Below are 16,733 nucleotides of genomic sequence, written 5' to 3' on the forward strand. Positions count from 1 at the left end.
GCGGAGTTACAGAGCAGAATTGAAAACTGGAGATAAGTTAGTTACGTTAAATCTAAATTACCCAAAACTTGTGACTGTTAGTTAATTAGTTAGACAGACAGAGCGTTAATATAATTAGTACTGTACAATATCTATGTTAGTTGTTATTAGTAAGTTAGTGCTATCTAAATCATGAACTAGTGAAAAAGCAGGAAGTAAGAAAACATGAGGCTGAGAAGGAATCGTTGAAACCCGGAAATCTCCGAAACCACCCGAATAGGGTAGCACGCAGACAGGGGAGTGACTTGGGCTCAGAAACATACAGACATCACAGGGGAAGATAAATGCAATGAATGGATGACAAATAACCAGATATGAATAATCAGAAATAACAAGAATGACAATTAAATAAACAGACTAAAATCAGAAACATTAAAAAAACACTTTGTCATCCATTTGGATTATGCCCTGCTCCAGTGGCTGCACCGAATTAAGGACACCAATGCCGTTCCACTTTTGGGTAATTTGTACAAGGTAAAAGCTTGTACCGATTTCCTCTCCCGGCCAAAAAAAAAAAAAGGGGGGGGGGGGTCAATCTAGCCAAATGTGCCTCAGCTGCTTAAGTAGGCACACACCTGGACAACATGACAAATTATTTTGAGTGCAAGAGAGACAAGGCTGAAAGTGACTGAGGTGACAAGTGACAGAGCGAAAGCTACAAAGTGAAAGCTACACTTTGGTTTTGTTTGCCTTTGTTATTTTTAGTTTTGACCCCACTCCTGTGAGGGTAAGGGACAAAGACCGTCCCCCGCCCTGTGTGATAAATAAAACGCAAGTGAAAACCGACATTTGCTCAACTTCCATGTTTCCAAAACAAAGAACTGCAGCAACAAAAACAAAAGTTCAAAATGTTTAATCCACAATAATAATCATATCTGAGTTTTATATTTGTTTAACACCTTTTTTTATTCATTTTTATTTAACTCCTTTGACCGATATATATCTATTCTTTATATATGTCCTTATGTCAGGTTCTGTGTTTTTTGTTGACTAGTTTTTGTCAAAGTGGTTAGTGTTTCCGTGTATTGTTACCCTCTGTGCACACTGTAGTATATCTGTCAGTTCAGTCACTTCATTCATTCGTCTCACCTGTTTTACTTCCTGATTGTTTCACACACCTGATTGTTATTCTCTTTCATTACCTGTGTATTTAAACCCCTCTGTTTGTCTCACTTATACCACCGCCTCTTGCTTTACCTGTCTGTCTTGTTTTGGGCCGTAGTTTACCAACCTGTTTGCTGGTTATCAACCCTCGCCTGTATACTCTGCTGCCAAGTTTACATTAAAGATTCAACTCAACTCTTTGATCTTGCTATTGGGTCTGTTGTTCTAGTTCCTGATAGCTTATCCTTGTTTTAAACATACCTACTCCCCTAAATTCATATTTGCTCTCTCTATTTTCAAACAATTTCTGAATACAATATTATTTTGTGTGTTAGGGTGCACCAAGGGTGGAAGACACGAAGGACGAGGGACTGCGATGATGAGGTGCTGAAGGTGTATTTTATTTACAGTGATGAACAAAAATAATAATAAACTAAGAAGGAAGATTTTAGAACAAACAAAAGAAAATGGTAATGAAAATGGCGTGTACTCTGGCTATGCCTCAAAAAGTAGGCCCATTACACAGCACACCCACTCCATGTCTCAAACAAAAAAGAGAGCCCCCTCAGCTCTCTCCTGGAGCTATAAATGGGCATAGCCCCTCCCACCTGGCACCTTCCATGCACAAAAAATAAATATAATCAATGAACAAAATAAAACAAAAAATGATCAAACAGAACATAACACACAAGGCCATAACAAGAATAACAAACAGCTAAACACACAAGAATAACAAGAGGGTACTAAACAGAAATTAAAACAATCATTCATGTACTATTCAAATTCCCCCCTTGTCTAAATTAAACAGGTGGTAGTTCCCACTAATCACCTTTCATAAATATCACCTGGTCCCTTTCACTTCCTGTTTGGTTGTGAGACCAGGATTGAACAGACCCAGGTAAACCCTTTGTTTTATGTGGTAAAACATTTTTAAAAGCACCCGCTGTGCGTTATTTACTCCCGCTCAGTTTAAAATGTAAAGCGTGTTGTGTTGCGGTGTTTGTGTTGCATGTCTGTAACAGTGTTAGTCTCTTCGCGGTGCTAGTCCGTGACATTGTGCTTTGTATATTTTCTGTGCCGTTTTAAGAGCAACTAGGTTTGTTTGTTAATTTCATAATGATCCGCTTTGATGCAGGTGGCAAAGGTGATGTCATTTATTTTATTGCAGAAAATGTATACTGTATCTCAGTATTTCACTGGAAAATAAAGCAGGACTTCCATTTTTGTATTTTCACCTACATTGTTTTGTATTTCTAGTGCTTTATTTTCATTACATTACATTACATTACATTAATGGCATTTGGCAGACGCAACGGACATGGTAGATGCTGGGAGGCCAGCCAAGAGAGAGTTGCAGTAGTCCAGGCGGGACAAAACCATCGCTTGGACCAGGAGCTGGGTCGAGTTGGGGGTGGATTCTCCAGATGTTGTATAGGAAGAACCTGCATGACCAGGTCACCGCCGTAATGTTCTCAGAGAGGAAAGACGGCTGTCCATCACCACACCGAGGTTCCTTGCACAGGGTGATGGCGTCAGTGAGGTATCCCCTAGGGAAATGGAAAGATCCAGATGGGGAGAGGTAATAGCAGGAATGAATATAATTTTAGTCTTACCTGGGTTGAGCTTTAGATGGCGGTTGTCCATCCAGCTCTGGATGTCACTCAGGCAAGCAGAGATACAGGCTGAAACCTTTCTGTCAGATGATGGGAATGAGATGAAGAGTTGGGTATCGTCCACATAGCAGTGGTAGGATAGACCATGAGCAGTGATAACAGGGCCAAGGGAACAAGGGTAAGGAGGGAAAAGAAGGGGGCCTAGGACTGAGCCTTGAGGAACTCCTGTGGCAAGGGGCAAAGGCGTCGATACTGTGCCAGCCCAGGCAATCTGGAAGGAGCAACCAGAGAGGTAGGACTCGATCCATTTCAGGGCTGTCAGGCAGGGCAGGAGGATGGAGTGATCCACAGTGTCGAAGGCAGAGCTCTAGAAGAATTAGGACAGAGGAGAGGGAAGCTGCTTGTGTGGCATGGAGTGATTCACTGACGGAGAAGAGCGTGGTCTCCGTCGAGTGGCCTGGTCTGAAGCCAGACTGATGGGGGTCTAGCAGGTTGTTCTTAGAAAAGAAAGAAGAAAGTTGATTAGAAGCAGCTCATTTGATTGTTTTTGAATTGTTTTCCTGACTTAGGTAATAATAAACAAAATTACTATTCGTTATATAGTATTGTAAAATGGAATTGTACCCTCATTTGGAACATAAAAAACACTGGGAAAACTTGTGGAAGGATGTGGTAATGTTATGTGCTAGGCAAAGAGAAAATTTTAAATGATGATTAATGTCATTATTAAAGTGCAATTGAGCATTTTGTTTCATGAGATGAAACAGAGTTTTTTGTTGTTCATTTTAACTTACTCGTAAAAAGTAAAGCACTTCACATGCTCTTTCCACCTCACCACCGGTAGTTATTACTTAGAGAAATCCCAGCAAGCATGTGTGGTATTTCTCTGGGCTCCTTACAGTAGGTGCTCTTTTGCAGTTCTGCAGACATAGCAATTACAGTTTTAATTATCTTATGAATACGAAACACTAATTCGGGTCAAAAGCATATTAGCCACTTCTCAAAATCTTTTTTTTTTTTTGTCAAAAGTACACTTGGACACTGATTTGCTCAGCAGTATTATCCATCCATCCATCCATTATCTGAACCCGCTTATCCTGATCAGGGTCGCAGGGGGGCTGGAGCCTATCCCAGCATACATTGGGCGAAAAGCAGGAATACACCCTGGACAGGTCGCCAGTCCATCGCAGGGTACACACACCATTCACTCACACACTCATACCTATGGGCAATTTAGACTCTCCAATCAGCCTAACGTGCATGTCTTTGGACCGTGGGAGGAAACCGCAGTACCCGGAGGAAACCCACGCAGACACGGGGAGAACATGCAAACTCCACACAGAGAGGCCCCGGCCGACGGGGATTCGAACCCAGGACCTCCTTGCTGTGAGGCAGCAGTGCTACCCACTGCACCATCCGTTCCGCCTGAGCAGTATTATGAATAGCTTTACTTATCAATCGCCTTATGCCCTTTGCATTTTCAGTATTGCATCTACAATTATGGATAGCAGATGATTGTAGAAAATGTTACTGTATATTATAAAATATAAAACAAACACACCAATGAAGTAACAAAATATATTTTGTTTTTCAAAACTAATGTAAACATTTCAACACATGGGTTGGTATTCAAGGTGTTCTCTACATACAAGAGAAATACAAATACTGTATACTGAATGTAGGCTAAATGATAACTATCAAAAAATTCGTTTTGCAGAATGTATGATTTAGAATTGTGACCTAATTTGAAAGAAAATAATGTGCTTGCATTTTTTGCAGAAATGGTATAGGGGGTTCATACACGAGTGTAAGGTTATTGTGTTTCAAGTCCAGGTGTCCGGGAAACATTTTAAAAAATGGTATTCATGCACAAGTTGTGATGGCTAATTGAAATTGTTTGCAACTAGTGTTTAAACTGGAGAGGAAATTGGTAATTTGTGTTGTTTGAATAGTAGTGTTCTCCATGTGAATACAAGAAATTACATTTATGAGAACTGTGTGTAAAGTTTGGCAAAAAGTGTGATTTAGAATTGTGATCTGAGTGGAAAGCAAATAATGTGCTTGTGTTTTTGCTGAAATAGTACAGGGGTTTGTTACTTGAGTGTAAGGTTTTGGTTATTTTGTTTCAAGTCCATCTGTTAGTGTGTAAACATTTGAAAAAAACAAAGTCTTGCATGAATCACACAGATGAGGGCAGCACCCATTTCCAGATTGCCTGCAGTGAGTGTTCATCTGTGCGTGTGTATGTGTATGTGTGTGTGTGTGTGTGTGCATGCCTGTGTGTGCTTGTACTGGATATACTGTTTGTGTGTATGCAAACATTTTGGCACCCCTGGTCAAAAAGCCTTTTACAATGAATATCTTATTAACAGAAGCAAACCTGACTTCTAAATGGTATGTGACACATTTATTTTTATTTAATTTTAAAGCAAGATTACCTTTTATTTAAATTTTTTATAGTTTTAAAATGATGATGAAGGCCCTGTGCATAGGTTTGAGAATCCTGTCAGTTAATATTTTGTAACTCCTCCAGCAACAAATGCTGTAAGTCTTTCAATTTGTGCTTTTGGAATTTTCCCCCATTCACACCTCAAGCTCAGGAATATTCTTTGGGCTCCTTGTACGGCATGCTTGAGATTTTCTCCACAGATGTGTGCCCATTCCAAAACCTACATCCATCTTTCCTGGAGGTACTTCATGGTTTAAGGTATTTCCTGTGCCCCTAGCTGCCACACAACCCCAAATCATAATGGATCTACCTTGATCTACATTGTTTTTTTGTCCTGTGAACAGCTAGACCTGTGCCTGCTACTCTTTTTTGCAGATCTTTTGCAGTGATATGTGGGTTTTTCTGAGCATTTCGGGCCATTCTGAATATTTTCTTAGTCTGACGAGACCTTGCTTTGAGTTCAACTGTTCAATTTATCTTCCATTTTATAATAATGTTTCTGACAGTGGAAATTTTAAATGTTTTTTTTGTAGCATTCTCCTTCTTGGTGGAAATGAACCATCTTCATTCTGACATCCTTGTACAACTGTGGTTGTTAAAACCAGACAGAACAGCGACTACAGTTGGATACTTTAGAAGTCATGGAGTTACTTCTGGATAAAAAGTTCAGCCCTGGAATTATATTCACTCATTGAAGCCCTAACAAGTAAATCACCTGTGTCTGGGCCCAGTAATCATCTTTTTAAACAGCAGCAAAGAATAATCCAAAAGGGTTCCCAAACTTTTGTACAGGGCCCTTTTCCTTATCATATATAAACAGTAAAAATGAAAATAAAAAGCAATCTTTAAAAGCTTTAAATTTTGCAGAAAGGTCTCCTGTTTAACCCCGTAAAATGTATTTGCTTCTGTTCACCAAGATAGTATAGTTTATCATGATCGCTTATGCACTATAACACACTTACACACAAAAACATGCTTACACCTATTAACGAAACATCCCACGCCATTTACCAAAAGACAGACCCATTTCCCAAAACTATAAACACTATTCCCCTATTTTCAAACATGATTCAGATTTGTTGAACCTTTTGTGAAAAACTCTACCCAGAAACCCCTTCATATATCACTGGCTGCACCATGTGCTCATTTAGAAAGCACTGGCATTCAATATCACTAACTCAAGTCAACATAGCTCGGACCCAATGAACACACAATTCCCCAGGTGGAAACACGAAGAGTCAAAATTGTTCACACAAATCAGAACCTCAGGATAGATAGATAAAAGGGTCAAGAGCAAGGAGACAAATAGTTTCTGATGAGATTTGTGCAACTGTAGTTGCCCAAACTGATGATGAAACAGGCCTGTTTCCTTCTTTCGGAAGGAACTCCAATCACTCCAAGTCAATATGTGTAAGTATGGTTTTTGAGTAAGTTATGCATTACAGAAGTATAGACTGTAGTGCAGGCTATATGATGGCCTACCTTTGTGTACTATAGCAATGTGTTTCAGTAGTTAATGAGTAGTCATTTACTTTACTGAGTTTCATCTCTTTTGTAGAGAATCTTTGATATTGATGCCAGAGACACTCCTCAATATTAGGTATGAGCCTTTTAGTTAGAATGAAACAGTTATTGTGATATGATAAATCTAAGTGGTTCTTGGTGTGACCTGACATAACACCACTTGAATTACACGCAAATACATAGTTTGTAAGAATTGAGGATTGGTGATCAATCCCCACATAGGTATGTTCAACGAAATCTACAAGCAGAGACATGGATTCACAGGATCCCCAAAAATACAAAGTTAGCCGGTAGATCTTCCCCGCCGCTAGGGGCGCTACTGAGTGTGTGCAGATACGGGTCTGTGGAGGGTGGAGGACTTACCAGAAGTGGAACCGAAAGGACACTCACTCGTGAAGGTGCCAGCAGACATACACACACGCACTGTAAATCGGTGAGATACGGACACAGTGAATCAAATATTCTACTTCTACACACGCTATAACATGCAGTGAAAAGAACGGCACCACTTCCAACGGCACCATTGCGACCTTCACGCCAAACCAGATCCCAAACCACGCACTGCAACATAAACAGTAAGCCGCCCCAAAGCCCCAACTCGATCAACTGTTGATTTGTCAGTAGCAAGGATATAAAAAATACAAATAAATACGGAACCCCAGGGAAAAGGCGGGTACCACACAGTTTAAAACCACAAACTTCCCCTATCCATGCTGCTTTGCTCTTTAATGAGTCTAAGCGATAAATGCAAATGACTAATGTCAGCAAAACAGCAGTTAGCAATGTCCTATAATGGCAGAAAATATTTGTTAGTGCACATACAGTGTGGCGTTCTTGTAAACGCAATATTGTAGCGCATTTTAACCATGACATTACCTCGGAAGCTAAATGATTAAAAGATTAAAAGAAATACCTCAATAGGCTATGCATGTGCAGCGCCTCAAGATCCACCACTTCGTCTATGGTGACCTACAATAACAATTTTCATCAGGCTTACATGGAACATTACGTGGCTACAAGTAACAGAGCAAACTGCAACATACTTTGAAGCCAGACAGGAACCTGCACACAAGCAAGGAAGAACAAAAACCCCAACAGGTAACGTATTTCCTTGTACCTAGTTGTTGCAGCCTATTTATAGGCCCCCAGAAATTATTGATACGCGCGTCAGCAAACCAGATAGAGGGATGCACATTAACCTAGCCTATTCGCTAGTTAGGGTGTTTAGTAGTCAGTAACTTGTAACCTGTTACATTGCTTTACCTTCATTTTGTATTCACATCCACACACACGCACGCACGCATGCACACAGACACACCTCACACAGACACACAGACATGCAGGCACACATAGATACACGCACTCACTCTGCAATAGCCCTCCCACTGGTAGGGACAGTTGGTCACATAAAGGGTTCCAGTCGTGTTAATATTGATGCTTGAGTAAGACATTACAGGAACCACAGATCAAAGGGGTTCACACTAGCAGTGGGGATACCTGGGAAGGCTTGTCGGATGCATCCATTGTGAATCTCTCTTTGCGCACTGTAAATAAAGCTTTTCAATTGAGAAGTGGTCATCTGCTTGTTACTTCACCGGTTGCAATTTGATTCTACCACGGGAGAGGAATATTCCCAACATCATGAACTCAAAGACCACACCTTTCTCCAGGTGCAAACACTAAGCCTTAAAATTGTTAACACACCAATCAGAGTTGCAGGGTCAATAAATAGGGCCTAGAGGCATGTCCATGTGCTTTGGAACAACGGATCCTAACAATGCTGAAGTTGCAAGACACCAGAGAGAACGAGAACGAGAACAAAGGCAAGTAATCTCAGATGAAATCTGTGCCACCCTAGTTCATCATGTGCTCATACACGGAAGGACTGTGAGAAGCTGAACAGTTAGTGCAACCCAACCTAAGCTGTTACATGGATGCATCCATTGTGTACTTTCAGAAGAGAAAACAGGTAATTTGCCTTGTTGTTACTATGATGCAGTGCATAAAACTGAATTTCTACTTTGTTCTCAGTGTTGTTTTTACTGTACCACAGTAATGGATGACCATAGGTCAGTAATGGTCAAATTTCATTTTTGCAGAACTGTGAGGCAGCCATCTATTGGAGGTAGGCAGAGACTTCTCATTGCTGAGTAGGAGACTGTGTTATGTAATGTTCAGGAGACCCAAACGCAGACCAGGGGATATTCAGAAATTGTTGTTCATTCAGTCCAATATCAGAAAGCAAGGTAATCAGAGAACACAGTGCCAAATCGAGTTCGCAAAATAATAGTAGTACAGTAAAACAGTCCAGGGTCCACCAGGGTCCAGCAGATAGGCAACAGTATAAAAGGGCAAAGCAAGAGAGTTGTCAAAAAAGGCAGAATGTAGATCAAAAAACAAAAATTAGAAATGCAAACACGTCAAAGGGACTAGGCAAACTCGGAAAACAGGCAAAGGGGTGTCTCAAGAATCTCTAATAAACATGCTTACAAGTAATCGGCTCTGAGTATGTAGATCAACGTTCTGACAAAGAATACAACTGAGACCAGGGTTTAAATACAGAGAGCAATGAGATAAACTAGGCGGAGCAAGGGAGTGAGGATGATCAGGTGAGAAACATGAACAGGTAATTAATACAATGACGAGGGAGCAACAAAAACGTGGACTGGATTCACAAAGACACACATGTAATACAAATGGCTCCAGACTAGGGAGTAGAAAATTGCACAGAGTTAAGGAACATAGTGATAGGGGAGAGCAGGTGCGAACACTTCGCTGAATGAAGGCAAGCAATTAGAGATAGAACAGGAAGGCGGAGTTATATAGCAGTATGGAAATGGAGATGGAGTTAGTCTGTTAGTTTACGTGATTAAATTACCATTACCCAAAACTAGTGACTGTTAGTTAGTTAGACAGACAATTAGTGTGTGAATATATTTAGTACTATACAAAATCTATGTTTGTATTTATGAGTAGATTAGTGCGCTCTACAAACATAGAAAGAGGAAAAGCAGGAAGTAAGAGAAAACAAGATTAAGAAGGAATCATGGGAAAACGGAAAATTCTGAAACCAACCAAATAGTGAATCACGCAGACAGGGAAGTGACTTGAGCTCAGAATACATTAAGACACAGACATCACAGGGGAACACAAGTGCAATGCCAACAGAAAACCAGACATGATAATGAAAAATAATACATTTACAAGAATAATAAAATAAGAATCACAGACAAAACTCAGGATCATGACAGACTGGTCTGGTGAATATGGCACATGTATGGCACATCTCTCCAGCATATACAGTCCCCTCTACCAGTGTTGAACAAACATTTCAAAATGTTTTGAAATACAGTCCCCTCCAAATGGATTGCAATACACTGACTACATTTGGGGTTAAAAGATAAACAGATGAATGAGACAAGAGTTATATTTATTTCCTGATATTTACACCTAGACGTGATAAACTACTTAAAGAACACAGTACCGGGGGGGTCCTCCACTGCCATGGTACATACAACTCATGAATCTGCTGGCTTTCCTCAATGGTCTGCGAGATCATGTATGCTAGACCAGAGGGAGCCAGCACAAACAGAGCAACCATGCTATGTTGTCATTTGGGACAATGTCACTTTCCACCGGGCTGCTCTAGCTCGTGACTAGTTCCCAAACAACCCAAGATTCAGCAACATCTTTCGCCCTTCATATTCTCCCTTCATAAACCCCATAGTGTGAGGAACCATTCAGAGGACCCAGGCAAAGACCAGGAGTATGCAAAAACTTTGTCTTTATTCAGTCCAAATCAAGCCAGGTAATCAGACAATCAACGATGCCAGAATCAAGATGCCAAAGAATATACTAAAAACAAAGCAGAGGTAAAAAATCTGTGAAGTCAGGGCTCAAGGAGTCGATGAAGGCAGAAGAAAAAGTAAAAGAAACAAATAATCAGAAATAGCAAACAAAACAGAGAGGGTAAGGCAAACTCGAAATCTGGGGTAAAGTGTGTCGAAGAGAATCTCAAAAAATCAGGCTTACTTAGAATCGGCAACTGAAAATTAATCAACGTTCTGACACTGAACAAGGCAGAGACTGAGGTTTAAATACATGAAGGAAGGTGACAAACTAGGCGGGGCACGGGAGTGAGGTAGGCTAAACAAATATACAACTGTTGGAAAACATAATAGGGTAATGATACAATAACAAGGGGAAATGAAAAAGCTGACTGGATGCATATAGACCAACACGTAATACAGACGCCTCTGGATTAGGGAGTGGACATTTGCATTGAAGTTAAGAGACGTAGTGATAGTGAGAGACAGGTGCGAACACTTCGCAGAAACTAGTAATCAGCAAGTAATCAGTGATAGCATAGGAAGGCAGAACAGAACAGAATAGAAGCTGGAGATAACGTTAGTAAGTTAGTTATGTGCTTAAATCTAAAATACCCCAAATAAGTGACTGTTAGGGCCTAGAGGAATGTAAGTAAGTATGTTAATATAGTAAGTGTGTTAATATAATTAGTACTGTACAATATCTATATTAGTAGTTATTAGTGAGTGTAGTGCTATACAACATTAACTAGCGAGAAAGCAGGAAGTAAGGAATGCAAGACTGGGAAGGAATCGTTGAAACACGGAAATCTCCGAAACCACCCAAATAGTGCAACATGCAGACAGGGAAGTGACTCGGGCTCAGAAAACATCCTGACACAGACATAACAGGGGATGACGAAATGCAATGAACAGTAATGGGTAATGAACAGAAAACCAGATATGATGATGAAAAATAATTAATTACAAGAATAACAATAATAAACTAGCAGACTCAGGAACATAACACATAGAGGAGTTTTTTGGCATGGCGGAGGAAGGTCTATGACCAAGACCCCTACATCCGTGTTCACCTCCCCAGGCCAGGGCGGAGGCTTGTTTAGATATTACGGATGAGGCTTGCCAGGGGTGGATAAGGCAAGCAAGGCGTTTTTTTCCCCCACTGCCTGGCTAGGGCTAATATTGCCTGTGATGTTGATGAGAATCTTTGGCCTGACCCAGACTGCTGGGATGCTGAGGCAGAATAAATGTACAAACTGTTTTTTTTTCTCATTGGTTTATATTGGTAAATGCATGGAAATTATTTTACTGTATTCTACATTCTTTATCAGTTGCATATATTTACAGTACATTTACTTTTTCTACAGTACATTGAGGAATTAAATATTGTAAATTGTATATTTGTATATATACTCATAATTAATCTCCTTATACTTATCATGTGTTGTGGCTTTATAATGTGAAAACCATAAAACCATAAGCACCATTATTCATTGCAGTAACATACTTTTATGTTACTGTTTTGAATATCTTACCAGTGTGTAATGGCTATTTTGTAGTGTATGTTTATTTAATGGCTTTTGTGTGATGACTGAAGGCAAAGTTTTGGTTAGTGGAGAGGTTGGTTTTGACATGGAAGCTTGAAGTTGCTGTGAAGATGAGTGCGCAGTTATGCATTTGTGTTTAAAAGTTTTGGGAAATGGAGCAAATCTTTGCATAGAACTGTGCATTTTATTTTTATGTATGTGTGTGTGCTTGTATGGGTATACTGAGAATGTGTGTATAGTATGTGTGTGTGTGTGTGTGTGTGTGTGTGTGTGTATGGGTAGCTTGGTTCTAGAACAGTTCATCTCTTTCTATCCAGTGCACAAAACAAACTCTACAGCAGGCATTAGTGTGTTGCTCAGTCTGTGGGGACATAAATCACACAATATGTCAGTTACATTGTAAAAGTGCAGCTGTTACCATGACAATAATAAGCATAAAAACAAGCATATTAAACTGTAAAATCAAGGATGTGGACTGACGATAAGAGTATGTACAGACTCAGCTGTGAATATTTCTGCAACCTCTGAAATGCCTTTCCCTCCCTGGCCTCTCTGACAATAACAAACAACAATTTAAGTAAATAAACGATAATAGTTTCCTGATTTCTCAAGGTCTGGAATGCATGTTAGTTAAAATTCCAGAAATTCTGTGACCATTGCTGAGACAGCCCAGAGCAAACGCAGCTTTGGCAAATGGGTTCCAAGATTCATCTGGAATTCCAAAGTAATACTGTAAGCAATGGCTTCCAGGGACAGGCTAAGTCTATTCATAAATGTATGAATTCATGAATTAGTCAGGTTATACACACAAGCACACATACACACATCTGGTCTATTTTACCAGATTTGGCATTTTTAAAGTGTTGCTCATTGCATTGACAGATAAATATAGTCTTTAATGAAACAAACATTTTACACCTAAAGATCTGTATGAAACAATTGGTACATGCTCACATTGCAGATCATTTTATTTTCTATGCTATGTATATGTTTGGCAGTAACAACTGCAGGTGTTCATGTTTGACATTGCATAATGACCAAGGCAAGTCAAACCAGCTTCCCTCAGAGGTATGCAAAAAAAAAAAGCGGATTCAAAGCACTCCATTGCCACCTTGTGGAATGAGGTAAAAAAAAACAAATTTCAGGTTATGTCAAGCCAATTCATAAAAAGCTGTTGGTCAGGGTTGCCCAATCCCAAACCTAGAGAGCTACTGTGCTGTAAATTAATTCCAACCTGAACAAAGCACACCTCATTCAACAACAAGAAATCTTGTAAGGCTGCTAATTACTAGATTCAGGTGTGTCAAATTAGAGTTTAAATAAATACCTGCAGGATGATTGATCTCCAGGAACAGAACTGGGCAGCCCTGATCTAGGTACACCATAGACACATTCAGTTATGGGGCACTATCTAGGGGCACTAATAGGATAACCACAGTTTTACTTAATAACCTTTCAGCTGGAGCTGAGGTCTTGAACCCTGGTCCTGCATAGGCACAGGATCTGCTGGGGTCCTTGGTCCTGGAGACTCACTCAGTCTGTTGAGGTCCCTTGTTCTGGAGGGTCACAGGGTCTGTTGACCTTCCTGGTCCTGGAGGGTCACTCAGCCTGTTGACATTCCTGGTCCTGGAGGGTCAAGCGCAAGCTGAAGACACACCTCTTCAAGCAGCACCTCTCCCCATCCCTCCCTACCTCCCTGTGAACCTTAATTGTTATCTCTGTGACTTGCTTTGTGTATCGGTATTTTTAGTTGGCTAGGTAAGCAGTGTTTGGATAATTAACTTTGGTCACTTTTGTTTCTTTGTTTCTTTGTTCAAAAAAAAAAAAAAAAAAAAAAAAAAAAGAATTGGCCCTCGTCCTTATCTTTGTTGTACAGGTAGCAGTTGAAATTGTACTTCCCTCTAGGGTCTTTCAGCGCACTTATCCCTGGTTATGGGTATGCACTTTGTTGTACGTCGCTCTGGATAAGAGCGTCTGCCAAATGCCAATAATGTAATGTAATGTAATGTAATGTAATGTAATGTAATGTCGCTCAGTCTGTTGGGGTCCCTGGGCCTCCAGTTTAACAGGTGGATTGGTGGGCATCCAATCAACCAGCAGGGGTCACTTGTGACTGATGAGGCCCTGCTATCTTCAAGTGTGTATATCTGCAGACTGGAGACTTTGCATGGGTGTTTGTAGGCGAGTTCTTGTCACTTTTCAGTCCAACCAATCAGAAGGCTTGAATTTTCAGTTTGACCAAATTGGCTCAAATTACGTGTAAAATAAATATTAACCCAACCAGTCGTTGTCTAGAATCAGTTGTCAATCACTTTCTAACCTGGCCAATAGCTTCACACGGGAGGAGGGCTCATACGGGAGGAGGACCGTATGACCCTTATTTCCCCGCACTTTGGCCTTTCCATCAGTCTGGTAGAGGTTAATCTTGGTCTTATCAGTCCATAAAACTTTGTTCACCCTGTGGAGATTGTTGTTGATGTCACTGACTCATGTTTTGGGGGTTTTCTGTCATCAACTGCTGTTTTTTCCTTGGTCAACCTGTTCGTTGTCTGTTGATCAGTATGGCAGCGGTTTCTATCTTTTTCAGGATATTCCAAGTTGTTGTACAAGCTAACCCCAATACTTGTGCAATGGCTCTGATCGATTTCCCCTCTTCAAAATGGATTGCTTTTCTCCCGAAGACAGCTCTCTGGTCTTCATGTTGATTTATATTTACTAACACGAATGCAGTCTTCACAGACATTCAGAACTATTTATTTTTAGCTTTATCTAACACAACACATCTGGGAATTAAGAAACACCTGTCAGTCACATGTTCAAATACTTTTGCTCACCTAAAAATTGAGTGGTCTGATACAAAAGGTGAAAAGTTGTTGAGCAAATCTCAATAATTATACCAGGAAATAAAAGCTGAAATTCGGATCTGCTATCTCATGTAAATCTTCCTCAAACTCAATTCAGTGTATAGCAAAGGAAGGAATTTACCTTGCTGTTTCAATACTTTTGGAGGGGACTGTATTAATGAGAACTGCATTTGTTGTATTGAATAACATGTATTGGTGTAAACTTTGGACCATCTACATTCACATATAATGATAATTATATATTTTCTTTTTTACAAATTTTAATGTGGAAATAGCTGACAGAAGACTTCTGTCTAAAGTGCACCTTCAGAAAAATGTATTATACAAACTACCTGTTCAGTCTAAGCTAATTCTGTAGGTCCACAGAACTGCTGCTCACTGGATGTTTTTGGTTTTTCGCACCATTCCGAGTAAACTCTAGATACTGTTGTGCATGAAAATCCCAGGAGATCAGCAGTTACAGAAATACTGAAACCAGCCCATCTGGCACCAACAGTTATACTGTAATCAAAATCACAGGTCACATTTTTTCCTCATTCTGGTGGTTAATATGAACATTAACTGAAGCTCCTGACCCATATCTGCATGATTTTATGCATTGCTGCACTGGATTGGCTGATTAGATAATTGCATTAATAAGTAGGTGTACAGCTGTTCCTAATAAAGTGCTCAGTAAGTGTATAATAAGACAAACAAAACAATGTGATTAGGACATGTAGACCACTATAATGACTATAATCATCTCATTGGAATGTTGTTTTGAAGTAAATACCAAAACCTACAAAAACCAATAACATTCAAAAATCTTTTTTAGAAACAACAATCAGTGTGAAGACTTTCAATGCTGAGTAAACTTTGTATTGTACGACATGAGTACAGGCAAGGTTCATGCACACATCTTCTTAATTCATTTTACATTGACAATTTGTTACACTGTTCTACGGATTCTAGTTAGCTAGCTACCGAGTTCCAGCATCTATTACCAGACAGACATTGCGGAAAATATAAACATTTACAACCATATATAAAAATATATGAAATACTGAACACCCTGTAGCGATGAGTTATGCAAACATTTTTTGTTATAAAAATCTGTTGGTTATTTTTGTAATTATTTTCGGATATTTGTATGTGCTGGCTAAGATATGAGAAGTCACCCAGCGATAGCATTAGCCGCTAAGAAGCTGTCTACCACTAGTCCTTTTCTGTATTTGGAGTGAAGCCACTCCATACTGGTATAGCTGTATCTCCCGATCCTCGTCCACGCTCGATCACCGTCTGCACATTCTTTGCAGCCAGCCAGGCACAAGGTGTGACGTCCGTACAGAGACCCAAGCGCAGACCAAGGGATAATCAGAATTGTTGTTTATTTCAGTCCCATAATCAAGCCAGGTATTCCAAAAAACAGAATGCCGAATTGAGCAGCAAAAGAATGGTGAGAAAACAATCTGAGGTCAAAAATCCAAAAATGGCAGATATGCAGAGGTACAAGGGATAAGGCAAGAGACACAAAGCGAAGATCAAAACCAACAAAACACGAAGGCGACAAAACTAAAGGGCAAAGACAAACTCGATATCAGGCAAAGGGCGTCTCAGGAATCTCAACCAATACAGGCTTACTAGGAATCAGCAACTGCAAAGATGATCAATGTTCTGACAAGGGTTCTATCAAAGACTGGGGTTTAAATACATGAAGGGAAGTGACATACTAGGCAGGGCACGGGAGTGATGAGGTCTAAACAATTAAACAACAGGTGAGGAACATG

The sequence above is a fragment of the Conger conger genome, chromosome 8 (assembly GCF_963514075.1).
Source record: "Conger conger chromosome 8, fConCon1.1, whole genome shotgun sequence".
Taxonomy (NCBI): domain Eukaryota; kingdom Metazoa; phylum Chordata; class Actinopteri; order Anguilliformes; family Congridae; genus Conger; species Conger conger.